This window comes from Lethenteron reissneri, chromosome 35 (genome assembly GCF_015708825.2).
Source record: "Lethenteron reissneri isolate LAM-NWPU_2019-01 chromosome 35, ASM1570882v1, whole genome shotgun sequence".
NCBI lineage: Eukaryota > Metazoa > Chordata > Hyperoartia > Petromyzontiformes > Petromyzontidae > Lethenteron > Lethenteron reissneri.
Genome location: NC_083813.1, coordinates 9,332,701 through 9,348,180, shown reverse-complemented (window position 1 = coordinate 9,348,180; position 15,480 = coordinate 9,332,701). Strand labels below are relative to the sequence as shown.

Sequence of the window (15,480 nt, the reverse complement as noted above, 5' to 3'; positions counted from 1 at the left end):
AACAATGCACGGCTTTTTTCGAATGAAGTTTAATTCTCCGTAAATTCATGATTGGTTTTCAAATGAAAACCCCTCCCCCGTGTATATTGTCATTGCATACCTTTGCATTATTTCACAACATGCGCCATGGAGCTCATTACTGCAGGACATATTTAGTACTGTTGCATGAGCCATGGTGCAAAAGGTCAGGCTCACTGGACACCACCAATCCATCCTCCTTCCTTGCTCACAGTTCCGCCCTTGCTCTCTCACGTCAGCATGACTATTCAATTAACAGAATCCCGCGGCATACTCTATTAAATCATGAGGGTGTGCTGTGTGTCTAGCCCGCCGCTCATTACTGATTAACCACTCAGCTCTGCCCACCTTTCAGTTAAATAGCAATTTAAGCCATACTTCCCTCTTAATTATTTAGTTTACAAGCCACTTTTCTGCCAATTGATGGCTGCACTCCCAGTGATATAGCATTTCCTAATAGTAAAGAGTTATTCTGTTGTTGTAAACGATTGCCCTCTCTGGCTACAAGCCTCAAAATCCCATAAATACGCGATGTGGGCGTTCTGAGATGCTCAGGGCGTCCATAGAGTCAGTGAAGGCTGAAATTTTGCACTCAATCTTACAGAGCGAGGGAAGGCGAATGGCGGCTGTGGGATGCTTCGGGCCAATTGACATGTGCCTGTTAGCGGTCTTCCGGTCTTGTGCCCCTTATGGAACGTTGAAACGATAGGTACACTTACACGAACGTGCACGCGTGTAGTGTAGCGGTTATTGCACTGCGCTACGAACCCGGCGACCCGGGGTCGATTCATGGTCACCACCAGTGACGATTATTTGAACCGGCCTCCCCTAGGTCGACTCAGCCTCAAATGAGTACCTGGTGCTGCGATGTGTAAGCATCGCCACTAGGGAGACAAAGGCGGCCGGGCGTGGTGTTGGCCACCCACTAGCTTCGTGTGCCGTGCCGGCCTTTAAAGTAGTGCTTGCTAGCAGCACTTGTCATTACAGTCTCTTCAGGCTATACGGCGGATCTTTGTCTGTGTTTCAAGTCGGGTGTAACCTCAATACGTCCCATTAACGCTACACCCCCGTATCAGCAGCGAAACGGCCTTGGTGACAAACGGCCACAAGTCAGGCCGCACAGAAGTTTTTGGGGGAAAACTTCTGGTTGGCCGGAGAACGTTGGGGAAAACGAACGGGCAAAAAAAAGCCGGGTCGTGGCAGCCACTTTAGTTGCTGAGGCTGAGTGTTTGTTAGCGGCGTCGTAGCCGCGTGATGAATGTGCAAGCTCCTGCCGACCTCCCCCCCCACCCACATGCCGCCTGCCACCTCAATTAGCGGCGCCCGTGCACACGGGGCAAGTGTTTGCTTGCACTGCCCGCTTCTTGCGATGGCTTTAAGCATTAAACGTGGCCTCCTTTTACACCCATTTCGCGTCGTCGATTTACACCGCACCGCCCCCCACCCCTTTCCTTCCCAACAAATGTGCCGGTTCACGTTTGCAGGTATTAACGGTGCAAAAACTCTTTGCATTTTATGTCTGTTTCAGCTACTGCGAGTGCAGTTAACTCGTGCGTTGCATGGTGATGTTAACAGCGAGTGTTGAAGGGAGAAGTGCTTTAATTTAGTTAATTAGGAAGAAAAGTGAGTACAGTTATTGCCTTGGTATTACAGAGGCGCTTTGGGTAATCACTCGAATCCATGGAAGATAGATAATGGTATATCATTTGTTTATGTCAATTTGCTTTTTTCGATTTAGTTCATAAAGCAACTCAAATGTACAATCTAACTGGAACTGGCAAACATCCCAAAGCTCAAACATTTAGCTGTAAATTCCTCAATAGGGATTACACAACAGCAACATCGTCCCTACTGCAAAACACTTGGCAGGACCCTCCTGAATGAGAGTCTTGAGACTCAGGAAGGCTTTACTGGGTAAATGAGCGCCATAATGATACATTAAATCTAAGATGTTAACTACCTTGCCTCGTATAAAGTAGTTTGTGGGTTCGATCCCGACCCTGACGCGTGCTCTTTATTTGGAGTCGCGTGGATTTTTCTCCAGGTCCTCCGGTTGCTCTCTCCACATTTAGAATCAACATCACGCGTTCAGAGTATTTGGCTGCTATACATTGCCACGTGACAAGCCACTCTGTTGAGCTATCATTTGTGGCCAGGTCACGTCTGAAAAAGTGCTAGAGAGCTCAGTGGGCCTTACCTTGTGGAATATAAATAGTTAATAGTTAAAAAAAAAATATATATATATATACCATTGGAACCTCATTTGCCAGTAAAAAATATGATAATTGTTTTTTTACCCTTCTATCTGGCAACAAAACTGACATGTTTGCATAGACCACAATACCTGCAGTCATAATGCAAACAAAAAACATAACTCTGATAATGTCTGCATTGTCTTTGAGTTGTGCGCCTTTTGACATCATCTGGTCCAACCTATGTGAGACTAGGCTCTAAGGAAAGCTGTCTTGGGTGTGGACCAATCAACTTCAAGGACAGTGCATACATTATCAGAGTTATGTTTTTTGTTTGCATTATGACTGCAGGTATTGTGGCCTATACAAACATGACTCCTTGTAAAAAAAGGTGTCAGTTTTGTTGCCAGATAGAAGGGTAAAAAAACTATTATAATATATATAGTTGAAAAACAGGTACATAATTTGGGATCAGTGTTGTAGTGGTTAGCACACTGTGCTGTGGAACAGATAACCTGAGTTTGATTCCTGACCACGACTAACATAAGTGGCAAGTGATATCTGAACCAGTCCTGTGCCCCATCTTTGCCAACCAGGACTAAATAGTGTGGGGAGGTATGGTTAAATAACCCCCGTGACTGACCCTACATAAGCTTGGGTCATCCAGCCAGGGATTATATGTATGTATGTATGTTGAACTTCTTTCACGCCATACCGTGCTAATCAGAGGTGTGGAGGAAAGATAACAAACTGTTTAACAAAGGGCAGTAAATTAGCATCGCTATTATTATTGATTTGTACGCAATTATGAAAGGCATGATTCATTAAAGGAAGTGTGTGCTCTATTTGAGCTATGCTTAAAATGATATAAAAGCCTAGGCAATGGTCCTGAAAACCAAAACCAACATTCGACTCAATCTGTGTCTCCGTGTACACAATAACGTCATCACCCTTGTTCATTAAATTTATTTGTAAATTTGAAAGTTTTCAGAGTTTTCCATCTTGACCGACACTCGTGCTACATCATGTAGCCTGGACAATGTGTTCCAGCAAATGCTATGAAGTGACATTTTCAAGCTTACCACCCATGGGTGCAATTTGCAAGACATTTTTTCCGTTCTTTTTTTTAGTATTTTGTTACATTAGTTTTACGACTTGAACCTCAAAACAATGGAATAATATTTTAAAAGGTCGTGTGTCTAGCGTTGCTTCAATGTCCTCGGTAGATGTGATGTTGATCCAATTTCAGATTGTTGCGCGGTGGCCGCAATGTTAACACTCATGCCTCACAGCAAGAAGGGACTTGAATATATTCCTGACTCGGGTGCCTTTCTGCGTGGAGTTTGTACTTGTATGGAGTTTGTATGGAGTTTGTATGGAGTTTGTATGGAGTTTGTATGGAGTTTGTATGTTGTATGTTCTACCACTGGTTCTGCATCGGTTTCCTCTGGATTCACTTGTTCCCCCCCCCCCAACTCCCTTAACTAAAGAAAAACTCGATTAATTACGCACATGCTATTTCATAGCAATCACTGACCCTCTACTGGCAGACATATACACCTCGACAAGCCAGCTATTAGGTACATTTGTGCCGTACTGGGACAGCTACCACCAGGGCAGTGTTTCCCAAACTTTGTTTGTCCCGCGGACCACTCAGACCTCCCATCCCTGGTGACAAAGCTCATTCACGTATCTCTCTAAATACCAGTAGTACAAAATGATTCATATTACCGGAACGTAAAAACATGTTTCTTTTCATGCAGCTTCAGTTTTTTTTATATATATAGGGGGAGGCATTTAGATCTTAGGGTGAGGGTAGTTTAATTAATTTATTACCGTGAGTAAAATATGGATTAATAAAAAGTGTGCCGTTCCTGGCCCTTTCCCCCTCAACCATTATATAAACGGAGTGGTATCTCTTGTAATCTCTCATTTACTCGATACAGCTGTCGGGCTGTGACGGTTCCACCTGAAGACGGAAGCTTGTGTTGCCTCCGAAACGTCATGATTTTTATTTTATTTTACTTTTATTAATTTAAATTTTTTACCTACGTGACTTTACCGAAAAAACCTAAGAATATGAATCGTTGCAGTCACGAAAGCTTCAAATCTAGGTATATATACACACACACTACTTTCCGTATCAACCTGCGTTTGCATCACAGCCCCACGCACCACCTGGAGGATCGTCGCTGACCTCCTCCGGTGGCCTTGGGACCCACACTCCGAGAACCACTGCACTAGGGGGGAGATCTGCAGTTGGAAACGTATGGTTAGGTGATAGCGCGCCATATGATTGGACGTTCATTCATCAAACATACAACACACGTGCATGCCGGCACTCATATATAGTAGTTAACATGACCTTTTTTTCGCATAATACGCCTAAACTGAAGAAATACGTTTTTAATTAGCACTTTTAGCTTGTAAATTGGATAGACATGAATATTTATACGGTAATGATGCAATCATTGCTCACCAACAGAATTCCTACATTAATGGGGTCAAGGCAATGATGTTTTACATCTTGTAGATTTCAGTAATAACCCTATATACGTGAAGGTATAGACTGAAATAAAAACATACAATAAAATACTAACTTATTTATATGTATGCATTGCCATGGTAATTATATATATACTTCTTAAACGTAGAATGCGTGATAATATAATACAACCCTGGAGCATTGCGAGTTTTAATTACATTTTTTGTTCTTGTCAAAAAATAAGTGAAAGTGATAATATCTTTTTCACTCAATTTAGAACTGAAGCAGTGCTCCTCTTATTTACAGCCCTGAGCAGCAGTTAGACATTTCACACTCCTATAGTGAGGGCGAGTCTCTCCAGAGAAGAGCCACTGTTCACTTTCCCACACAGTGGTACTTTTTTTATTGACCCCGCTGGGATGATGGGCTCATGAGTCAGTCGCCAAAACATGAATTTGAACGGTGCAACCTTACGATTGTGAGCCGCTCGCTCAACCTGTGAGCCAACAAGTTTGTTGTTGGATCAGTCTCTTCAGAGCAAATAATAATAATAATAATACATTATGTGCTGGAAATACTCAAAACACATCACTTCGATAAGATAAAAAAAAAATTTCGTCAGAATTTGCACGTGTCACGATGACACACGAAATTATAGTAATTTTTCACACATTTCCTAGAACGGATGTTTTTTCTCACCTATACTTTGAATAACAAGTGAGAGAGTTACGGGTTTCCAATGTGTGGGAAATTATAATGTGAATGAGTAGCAACCAGAATTGCCTGCACAATGCTGTGCGGGACCAAGGGCAAGTGGTATGAATCAACACTGCTCGTGGAGGCCATCGCTCGTGTTGTTTACAACAAGCTTGAGTGGACTGTCATCGCGGTGGTTTTTTTTCCCTCTCTTCTTTTTCCTGGAATAAAAATGTCGCACGAATGTTCTTGTGTTGATATGCAAAAGAACATGAGAAAGGTTACACACGAGAGGGTGGGGTCCATTTGGTTCCGTCTGCCTTGTCAGGTTCCTTCTACCCTTAATTGGACTACGCTTCTTATGAAGGACATATCCACAGCCGAGGTGTCCACTTATTACAAATACCCATTGGGAATTTTCAGTCCCAAGAGATTATTCTTGTATCTGTAATATTTAATTCGGCATGAGCGCTGAGTTCCGGCTCAAGCCTGTCAAGTTTTTTTCATGTAAGTTAAGGCGTAAAATATCATGGAATCAGCAAAAACATTTTCAGATGCCACACGGTTCATGCTGTTGTAATGCAGCTGCCTGACTAATGATTACTTGAACGTGTATCGGTGTTACTTGAACGTGTATCGGGGTCGTTGCTCTTGAACATTGCTCACAGTCTGATCTTACATTTATTTTGTAAAATAATTGGACATACCACTCAAAAGTGTGATGGGTAGTTGAGGTAGCCATTATATTCAGCCATGGCCAATCCACTATTGGATGAAGACCTCCTCAAGCCATCACCATCTCTCATGTAATCATTCACTGTGTAACAACAAAAATAGGTTCCTGCGTAGTAAGTGTTATTTGCTAATTGCTTATGCCTCAAAGGTAACGAAAATGGCTTTTATTCCCCACAAACTTTGCTTTTGTGACCAGGATACAAAAGCAAAGTTAATAATCCACTCCATTAAAATAACACTCTATAACAAATGTATTTATTTTTTGTTCCTGGGTAATAAGTGTTATTTCCGAATTGCTTATACCTCAAAAGTACAGAAAATGGCTATGATTCCCCACAAACTTTGCTTTTGTGACCAGGACAGTGATATTTAGAAATTGACCTATTTTCAATGATAAAACGTGTGCATTGTGTCATTCCTTCACGTAAAGTCCTGGTCACAAAAGCAAAGTTTGTGGGGAATAATAGTCATTTTCTATACTTTTTAGGCATAAGCAATTATAAAATAACACTTACTACCCAGGAACAAAAATCGTGTTACACAATCCACCTCACACCAACAGCTAGCTATACCAGCAGTTGTGGAGGTATAGATAACTGACATTTTAATCAAGTTTTAACACCTATAACAAAGCAGTACATAGTTTGACTCACATCCTGTCTTTTGCAGATGTTTGTTGGGATGATTTAGCAACCAACAGCAATTTTTCTCAGCAATTCCCACCAAATGTAAGCAGACAGATTCACATTTGGTTGGAAATTAATCACCAGCGCAATTGCCAGCTTGGCTGCTATAACGTGGGCATGGCCAGGGTGACCTTTGGGTGGAGCCAACGCAATTCTTGACGCCCCTAAAAGATTAACACGCACGTGTCAAGTCTGCCCTCCCAGAGCTGGAGAGAAGTTACACTTACACGAGTGATGGCGACGCATAGAATGGTGGTGGCACACACACACCGCGGTTAACACTAGAAGGGCCCGGCAACATCGGCACTCCGTAAGTGTGCTCATTTGGCTCCCGGGGTCCTCTTGGATCCCCAGTGGTGTGATGTTGTCACCCGACACCACCTTTGGCAGCTGTCAAAGCAGACTTGCTGCACCGTTGGGATGTCAAGCAGTGGGATGACACCGCAAACTCGGCCGGGTACGATGCAAAGTTTTGCACTGATTTGAAGTTTTTTGTTTGTTTGTTTCAAACCTGATCTTTGCGGCAGCGACCAATCACGCTCGGCGTTTGGCCTCACGTGATCAAGTCGCTGCCAGTTGTGTTGGGTCCCGCCCATCTCTGATTGGTTGGTGGTTAATGTGCCGTCAGATTATATATCACTCCCTGCATTTTAAGGATGCAAATCTGTTATTGTGCAAAAGCCAGTGAACGCAATTGGTAGGAGTGTCTTAACAGGGAGGTGAATCGCGTCCCCACCCCCCCATATTATGCCGTCATGACGAATCATTTAAGTAAATAGATAAACAAGAAAGTTTCAGTTATTTTTGTAGAGAAATAAAACACGCTTTAGGCACTCCTTGGCATAAGCTTAAAAATTGTCTTTGTTTAAGCAGGAAACCTCTGCAGGGATTACTTGTTTCAACAAATGCTGCTGGAAAACAGGCCCATCAGCAACGACCCTCAATGTAATTTTATTTTGACGTGAAGGAATGGAACACGCCAGAGAGGATAGCCACCACCGATGAGATGGAGTGATGACATCAGTTTGTGTGCAGGTGCTGGGTGGAAATGTTCATCACAGGATTTTGAGAAATCTCGGACTCTTGGGCGGCCCTCATCTAGCAGTGAATTGGCAATGACTGACAATAAGGAGACAAACTCTAGCCACGTTGTGAGAGTTGCCTCCTATATGCTGCATGATTTGGTTTGAAGCTATACAAGGTTATCTCTAGATTTGAAGCTTTCGTGACTGCAAGGATTCATATTCTTAGGTTTTTTTCGGTAAAGTCACGTAGGTAAATTTTTTTTTATAAAAGTAAAATAAAATAAAAATCACAACGTTTCGGAGGCGACACAAGCTTCCGTCTTCAGGTGGAACCGTCACAGCACTTGATACAGCTATCGTGCTGTGACGGTTCCACCTGAAAACGGAAGCTTGTGTTGCCTCCGAAACGTCGTGATTTTTATTTTACTTTTATTAATTTTTATTTTTTTACCTACGTGACTTTACCGAAAAAACCTAAGAATACAAGGTTATCTGTTTATATAACCCACCATTTGTTCATGACCCTCTTACTTGTACTTGTTAGAACACAATGGCTACATTGGACAGAGTAAAACTTGGGAGGAATAATATAGGTAATTTTATTGTTTTGTCTATACTTTCCCCAAGGCCATAATTATAATATCTACTAGGTTGTTGGGGGGCGCCATAGCCGCCCCCCAACAACGTAGTATGTGGTTGTTCGGGGGCGCCACAGGCACAACCACAGCCTCCGTCGGCTCCACCGGCCCACCCGGCTCCATCGACTCCCTCCGTTGGCTCCCTCGGCCCTCTCACAAACGGCCCCGCCAGCCGCTGCTGGGAGCGCACCCCAGGAGCGCAAGCCTCAGGCGGCCATCAGTGGAGAGCACGGGGACTCCCTCAGGGCAGCAGTGGACGGAGCACGGCTCTCCCTCAGGGCAGCAGCGTAGAGAGCGCGTCTGGCTCCCTCACGGCAGCAGCGGAGAGAGTGCGGCTCTCCCTAAAGCCAGCAGTGGAGAGCACGGGGGTTCCTCAGGGCAACAGTGGACGGAGCACGGCTCTGCCTCACTCTCACTCACCAGTCTCCTCACTCTCACTCACCAGTCTCCTCACTCTCACTCACCCGTCTTTTGCTCGCGGTCACGTGACGCACTTCAAGCAATCCGTGCCGCGTTAATCACAGAATGACAGAATCACAGATAGACAGATCTGGGCGTTTATATATTAGTATTGGGGGGGGGCAGATCAGATATGCTCAAAATGCCCCCTCCCCCCCAATATATTGCTATAAAAATATTTTAAATGATAATAATTGCGATGTTATGTAAATAAAAACTGCAATTTTCTAAACCTTGGCCACAATATCTGGACTTGTCTTCATATAACAATGCATAGATAATGTTTATATGATTGTGGTTATGGTTGTACTTTATGAATCCCTAATCTCTGCCATTACATAAAATGAAACAATAAAAGGTAAAAAAGAAAAAAAAACAGCAATGTAATACAATATACTATTAGACATTATTGTAACAAAAAAAAGTCCATCCCATATGGTAGTGATTTTTTTTTTATTTTAGGCAGGAAATGGCAGAAAATTAGTTTTCAAATTTAGATTTTTTTTTTTCTGGGGGGGACCCCAGACCCCCTGGAAGATTTGGTCCCCCCACAATGTTGACTCCATGGCTACGGCCTTGTTTCCCCCCCCCCTATTGTGTTGGTACGGATGCCGTTAATTCAGCTTCGTTTTTATTCAGAGCCATGCTATGAGGATCAATGCTAGAAGAGACAAAACATGAAGCCAAGACGTCTGGCAGTATAGGATAACACCAAAGCCAAGGACTTCAATTTGTGGTCCGAGCTACAGCTCGTATCCTTGAATGACTATGCACAGGCAGTGGAGGAACGTGTAATTGAGGTTTGATCAATTATCACAAATGATCGTTTACATCTCTGTATTGATCAACTGGCAGGTGACGGTTTCTCCACGTCACGTTGGCTGTGAAGGTTTTTGAGCAGACTGCGGCTGTGCGGGTTGACAAAGAGGGGCCCAGCAACAGTTAGAATCGTGGCTCGCCGCTTGATGTGAGCCATGACCGGGAATGTAACACGAGCAGACGGTTTCATAGCGCAGTGCGCAAATCTAAAACATCACCACTTCCGCCAAAGCCTGTATAAGTGGATATCGTGGGGGGTGATGAACAACTTTTGCATTTATAAGATTTACGTAACATGCAAAATAGGGTAATTGTGCATTCGTCACCGAGACACTCAAAGTGCTTATAATTGTGGCATCCAGCAGATTATTGTCGTTTCAAGCTTCAAAGTTGGACATTCACAACAGACTACATGTACACATCTGTAGTCATTGAAACATTTAGTTTGACAGCAGGAGGTCTTTTTGTTCTTACACATATGACATTTTCCGCAGGGATGTGTAAGTCAATTAAACGAATTTAATAACTTGCCATTTTGCACACGTTAATTGAAATAAACTGGTGCTAGACATAGGATGTTATTATTACTTAAAACAATTTTTAAAGACTAGTTGTGTAATAGATGAGCTTTGTGAGAAAGTCATACTCAAAAGTAAACTTCACAAGTTGTGCTTGTGCAAAATAGAATTGTGCATGAGCGTGTAATCCAGTGATTAGTGTCAAGTCAAATTCTGGTCAGGGATAATTAAGTACATGAGAAAAGACATTCAAGTTGGTCGAAGAACCAAAAAGTTGAAACGCATTTTTTCTAACGTTATATTTTTCTTTCAAGCTGCACTGATTAGCCTTCTTTTTTGTCCATAACATATTTGGACCGAAGGAAATGTTCTTTTCCTAACTCTTTCAGATACGTGTTATCTTGCATATATAGTTTTAGTGTGTGAAGAAAATATAATCGTGTTTGAGCATTACATGCTCTTTAATTGACTACGCATGCCTGCCTATGAAAGCATGCATTTTATTTAAACGTTGGAACAATGTTTATATAGTTTATCAAAGGAAAACACCGATTATATATTGAAAGTATAAGTTGAGCTCTTCAAAACAGACTTAGTGTTTTCTCAGACGAAAAAATATAAATCTGTAGCTACATTTTCCACACAGCAGGAAACAGTTTTGTCACTTGAAGGCATAAAGAAAGAAAAGTTGCAAACCAGAGACAAACACAAAATGGCCATTACTCCATTGAAATTCCTTTATCGTTTTTGAACAAGCTCTCATTCTGACACCTGTGCGCTGTTCAGTTTTTAACCATTTTTGCCTATGAATTGTATTCATTGAACTCCCACTTCTTCTCGATCAGTTCCATTCATTACATTTACATAAAGGATGTGAAGTATAATGAAGCAATGATTTATGGCTGTGTAAAAAAAACCAGCATTGTGTTCATTCAAAACAAACTCCCACACACTAAAAATAGGTTTGAAAACTACTCCGGAAATTCAGAGTTCAAAAACGCACAATTTCCGAAATGGTTAAACTTGCCCGAGCTTGTGCTGTTAGTAGCCTTGTCAACTTTTTTTTATTTTATGCTTTGCATGGACGAAATAATCCATAGTTGCCCATCAGCTGGCCCCGAGGCATGCCTTAGCATGGCCCTGAGCTCTCTCTGATGAAACTAGTTTCTGACAACATCCTTCCCATTACCACAAAAAATATGCAAATTACCTGTTGCCCATGCCCCCTTTCTTTTTAATTTGGAGCCATGTGTGCTGGCAGGGCAGAGCTCTTGAGCATAAACACTCCCAAATGAGACAGCTGTCAGGGTTGGCCCACTTTTTTGCACGGCGCATTGGCTTTGACTTGCGCCTCACGTGACTTGATTTTGCAATTTTAGTCACTGTCTTCTTGGACAAATTTCAGTTTTTGAATCGAGCGCACAGAGCACATGTCCGATGCCTTACAAGCTCCAAGGTTCCTTCCATATTTGTTTTATTTTTAAACTATTTAAAATCTGTATTTACCAGAGACACACACAATACATAAATAATGTAGATATGAATTTATTACAGTATGTAAACTCTATGTTTTGGCATGTCAGTAAATTCATGTTACTTTCTCCTTTCAAAGGGTAAGAGTTACCAGTTTCGGTAGCTTACAGTGAAAACAGTTCTGCTCAGCGCCACCGCATTGCACACAGGCAACGATTCATTGTGACTGTGTGCAGCGCAGAGAATGCCTTCTTGTGCATCTCACTCTTACAAATCTCCAGAGATGGTTCTGTTTGCAATGGTCCCATCACAACCTGATGTGGCAGTCAAAATTCTCGAGCATTCATGTTACACCGGCACATCAAACACTCATCAGGCGGCTGAGTCTTGTCTAATGAGTTCATAATTCACCAGCCGTTTTTGAAGTGTAATATTGCCATCACGCTATCGCCTGTTCTCGTAAAAATGTATCACGTTTTACGTAGAATTAATGGATTTTTCGTCTTAGTTTGTGTACGCGTACCATCTGGCGCATCATTAATGCAAGCAAAACTCACCGTGGGAATGTGGTTTGTGTTTAAATATTGGTTGTTGATACTCTTTGGTTCTTTCGGTAAAGTCACTTAGATAGAACAATAACTAATAGATCACGACGTTTCGATCGCATATACGTTTGAGGTGGGTACAACCTAAGGGTAAGTGCTGTATTGTTTCACCTAAAGACGATCGCTTGTGTTGCGATCATAACGTCGTGATCTATTAAGTTATTTTTCTACCTACGTGACTTTACCGAAAGAGCCAAAGAGTATGAATACCTGCAGTCACGAAAGCTTCAAATCAAGATTGGTTGTTGAGTTTGCTGACTTCATTTGGCAATCTATTTAGTTCAAACTCAAACATATTGAGACATGACAAACGGTTAGGTACTGAACTTAACTGTTTTATTATTATTATTGACAATAGACTCATTGATCAATAACACTGCCCTATATAGGAAACCACTAAATGAAAGGTGACGGTTCAGGCAATGCCTAATCTCCATAGATAGAAGTGTCAATCATGATCTTTGCTGTGCTTTTGTTATTTGTGCTTGTGCACCATTACCAAAGGAGTATCACAATTTTGTATTCTTAATATTAATGGGAAGACCTATCTACGGCTAAAACAATCAACCATGGCTGGATATATTCGAAAATTCCAACTTACAAGCAGTTTTGTTTTTGTGATATCATCTGACCTTTTTTTGCTCGTATCAGAGTATGAAAAAAAAATTAACCCGTAAAAACAAAGTTTTTCACTATAAATCATTTATATGCGTGGCGGCTAGAGTCCTCTCGTCCTCTGGCTTGAGATGGCTGCCACCTATGGGTCAGATGATTGTCTGCCACCATTAAGCAATTGGTAAATAAATATTTTTTAAAAAATTCCCTAAACAGTGTAAAATTTTGGAAAAAAAATTTCAGGAAAATTAATTGTCACGCACAACGAGTCTGTGTGCAAAATGTCAGCTCGATTGGATCACGGGAAGTGGGTTAAAAAAACGACCGAAAGATTTGCACGGTCGTAAGCAAGCAAGCAAGCACGCAAGCACGCAAGCAAGCGAACTTAATATAAACGATTTAATAAGAATAGCCCCAGTGAGTTGGAGAGCAAATCGACAACATTTACAATCTGAGCACAACGTTTTGCCAGTGATTACAACTAGCATCATGTTTCATTCCTTAAACGGAGGGATAGATGTGTTGACGTCACTTATGAGCCCATCACGTTCGAATGGGGTGGAGATTAATGAATGCATATACATTACAATGGGTATCCATTGTCGGTTGGTTTGTTCATATGGTAATAACCATACATTATCCATGCACATTATGCATGTCCCTCCTGTCGTTTGCGTGAAATAAAATATCAGTACCTGTTAATGTCTGCGTACAGGTAATTCCCATGCATTTAAACAATATTATTTGATGATTCGCTTCCAAGCGGCACTAAACCTGTAGCTATCCGAACAATTAAAATTATTTTTATTTCTCTCAATTTCGATAGATTCTCTAATTAGTGTTGGCCAGACGTAACGAATTTTGCACAGAACGTCAACATGATCAACATCAATTGAGTGTCCTTGTTGGCACGTGTGTTCTGCTACTGCCGACAGTTGTGTCGACTGATGTAGGGTTGTATTTGTTTCGTTACATATAAGGCGAATTTGTATGTGGCAGCCTATTGTACTAATTATGGGTCTTAATGGGACATCAGGTTTGTGAATCTTTGGCTGCCCATAACATATTGGTGGTTTTGACGCCCTTGGTTTGATCAGGTATTGCTATTCCTTTGGAATTGATGACTTGGCAATGATTGCCGTTGTCTTACATTCCAGGTATCTATTTGGTGTTTGAATATATTGACACCTGTTTTATTGCCAGAAAGGGTAAAAAAGAGCTTCATAGCTCATCGGATTCCTCCAGCCTCAAGAAAGATTTTCATTCTGATCAAGTAATGTTGTTATTCTACAGTTGCAGGGATGGCTTCTAACTATTAAAATAGCCGTTTAATTCCATTTCCCACCTACAACATCACTTTGAATGCTGGGAGTTGAGTGCAAAAATTCAAGTAACACTTTTGGGCATTTTTTTAAGCCACTGAATAGTGGCAAAAGTTTTACAGTTGATATGCTGCGTTGGTTTTTGTTGCTTGTCTATACTTTGGGCCTGATTCAGAATCAGAATCTTTATTTATACTGGAGGAATCCAATGAGTTATAAAGTTTCACGGATGTAAAGTAGATTAAGGTGTTGGCATATGGCGATGCATAAATTGGTCAATAGCAATGGATTCTTACACTCACAATACATGCATCCAATTATTCGTGTGAGGATTTATTATTTACGATGTATGCAAATTGTTCGACAGTGAAATCCTTGTGCTACATTTAGGCTAATTGAATGAACAGAATGGGACAAATGGGGATAGAGCAATGCTTCTAGTGACAGAGCCATTGGCACAATGCACCCATTACTGACAACATGGGGAAATGTCTAGGTGATGTTTTTCAGCCATTGCAACCACAAACAGAATCTGGCACAACATTTCACGATCAACGTGGAATGGTGGGGCATATGTGAGGACACCACACTATGATCCCAGCCACTGGAGTTTGATTCTCAGCCACAGCTAACAATGGTGAGTGATTTCTAAACCAGTCCTGTGGCACACTCCAACAATGCACAATGACCAGCATGGTGAAGTATGGTCGAACAACCCCCCCCCCATTACTGACATGACGTGGGGAGGCCTTCATCCAGCATTTGATTGACATTGGGCTGAAAATTTTATTTTAATTTGTTCCATAACTACTCATGATGCTTGCATATTGAGTCCCATTATTTACCCCGATTATGCCTGTATTCGGTAATATGCCTCAGCCTGAATTCGGTAATAAAATGTGGAAATTTGAATGTCTACAGCAGTTATTGACAAATAATACACTATCTTGCTGATCTATAGATGAGCGCTAGGTCTGAGTCTATGAGAACACTCAATTACGTGTGTGTGTTTATGATTGTGGGTAGCGGTGGTGTAGCAGTTAGCACGCTGTGCTATAAACCCGGCGACCATAGTTCTATTCCTGCTCATGGCCAACACCAGGTCCTGGGCCTCCCCTAGGTCGACTCAGCCTTAAATAAGTACCTAGTTTGGTGTGTAATAATCGTCACTGGGGAGTGGTGCTGGCCACCCAC

The 15,480-nt window shown here is 41.8% G+C and overlaps 1 protein-coding gene across 1 annotated transcript in view; it reads left to right on the top strand.

Moving 5' to 3' along the window:
• The window catches only part of LOC133350905 (teneurin-3-like), a 490,302-nt gene that overhangs the window by 308,982 nt on the left and 165,840 nt on the right, over positions 1-15,480 (top strand).